Source organism: Tupaia chinensis, unplaced genomic scaffold, assembly GCF_000334495.1.
Source record: "Tupaia chinensis unplaced genomic scaffold, TupChi_1.0 Scaffold000010_1, whole genome shotgun sequence".
Lineage (NCBI taxonomy): Eukaryota > Metazoa > Chordata > Mammalia > Scandentia > Tupaiidae > Tupaia > Tupaia belangeri.
The window spans coordinates 19,187-20,341 of NW_006159440.1; the positions used below are offsets into that span (position 1 = coordinate 19,187).

The window sequence follows — 1,155 nt, forward strand, 5'->3', positions numbered from 1 at the left end:
ATAAACACGTATTTTGAGTGGCAGAAGAATCTTGCCCATCTGGTTGTCCTGGTGAGGCTTAAACTTCTGGGTGACGACCAGCCAGGCTTGAAACGCCAGTGGAGGTGTGAGAGCAGCGTCATGTGTCACCTCGGCAGCTTCAATATCTATGTCCTCCTCTGACACTTCAGAGTCCTCAGTAAGGTCTCACTTTTGGGGGTTCACACCAGCCCCGGTTACTATGGCACTTATCCCTGAAGGCAGAAGTCTTTCCTCCTTTCACCATAGCAAAGCAGCAAGCTAGTCCTGGCAGTTGCTCTGTAGTGTGCTTGAGGCAAGCATGGAGCACCTAGTTTCAGCCCGAGGGATATGGGCATCTGGCTCCAGCTGAAGTTCTTCCCTCAGGCATCGAGCCTGCCTAGGAGCAGTGAATTTCTCTGGGTGGCCAGGCACAGAGCACAAGGAGCAGCCAGATGACAACAGCCTCTGAATTCTACTTTCCTTTCATTTCTGATGTTTCTCCTTCTTATCAACTGTCTTTAATGTCTCTAGCAGTCCTACAGGCACTTTGGGGGCATCCCCACACTCATGGGGTGGCCTCCAACTGTCTAACAGACTAACTATTTATGGAGGAGAGAGCCCACCTTGCTGTTTCCAACCAGCAACATCCCCCTTTTGTCTCCTCTGCAGTTACTACAATGGAGTCTTCTTTAGGGTCCTGTCAATTATGCCCACTGTAAGGTCAGGGCCTCACATTCCACCAAAATAAGGGGGCACCCGGATTTGAACCGGGGACCTCTTGATCTGCAGTCAAATGCTCTACCCCTGAGCTATACCCCCTACAGTCACTAAAGCCCTACTTGGTACCTGTCACCAGTGTGGTAACATTAAGCTCTATAACATTCAATTACAGCTCTCCATGAGGACAGACTTTGAAACCTGCCACACCTGACTTGTGTGCAGTGTTTACTGGTCCCATAGAAGTCACCCACAGGTCCAGCAGAGGAAGCTATGAGTTTATTACTCACACACAACAGAATGCACAATGACGGCCAGGCAGTGAGTGATCAGCCCTGTCAATGCACCTACTGCAAGGTTGTACACATTCACCAGCAAAGTGCACATCAATCCCTCAAAGGTCAGTGCAGGCTTTCTGTGTCTTGTTGATGAACAGAA

The 1,155-nt window shown here is 49.7% G+C and overlaps 1 non-coding gene across 1 annotated transcript; it reads right to left on the bottom strand.

Moving 5' to 3' along the window:
- Positions 1-747: 747 nt before the first annotated feature.
- TRNAC-GCA (transfer RNA cysteine (anticodon GCA)) lies at positions 748-819 on the bottom strand. The gene has a single exon. It is a non-coding gene; the product is annotated as a tRNA-Cys (tRNA).
- Positions 820-1,155: the final 336 nt, after the last annotated feature.